The sequence below is a fragment of the Mastomys coucha genome, chromosome X (genome assembly GCF_008632895.1).
Source record: "Mastomys coucha isolate ucsf_1 chromosome X, UCSF_Mcou_1, whole genome shotgun sequence".
In the NCBI taxonomy this organism is placed as follows: Eukaryota; Metazoa; Chordata; class Mammalia; order Rodentia; family Muridae; genus Mastomys; species Mastomys coucha.
The window spans coordinates 65796063-65796798 of NC_045030.1; positions in this window are offsets into that span (position 1 = coordinate 65796063).

Below are 736 nucleotides of genomic sequence, written 5' to 3' on the forward strand. Positions count from 1 at the left end.
ATCGAATTTGCAATCCTCTACTATACACACGCTGCCTGAACAATCAGACCCCTCCATGTGCAGTCCTTCGTTGGTGATTGAGACCCTGGGAGCTCTGAGGGTACTACCTCCACGTTCCTATCGGCAGCACTGGGATCCTCTGTCATCTTCTCGCCTCCTCCTCCCTAAGGGCCCAGTCCTGGGCTGTAGCTGCTGCTCCTCCCTGGCGGCGGCTCCGTGGCAGCGGAGGCTCTGCCTCTTTTAGGACACCGGCTCCCTCTCTCCAAGGCAGCTGCATGTGTTGCAATCCGCTCACATGGGGCCTCTGTCTCTTTCTTTTCACTTCCCATCTTGCTATAGTGAAATTGCAGGGTTCTGGTGGAGACATATTGTCTCAGGTAGGAATGACTGTGTTTTACATTGGTGTGTAGGCATCTGGGTTTGGCATAATTGTGATTGCAGGTGTTGCTGGTTTTTATCTTTGTTCACATTTCTTTTTCCATTTCATGGTTTTGGTTGGCTTCTCTGTATCCCATTAGAATGTGTGGTAGCTGACTGCTAGAGAATGCTTCTGTGTCTCTGCTGAGTCTCACAACTTGGGGACACCAGGAGCAGACAGCAGGTTGGAGTGGGCACTCTCAGGGGGAATGGTGCATTCTCCCCCACACCCTGCACAGGACCTGTTTCTCAGAGTGATGCTCTGAAGTTTCCTGTTCTCAGATTTCACCTTGTGTGTGTCAAGTTACCAAAAACTAAT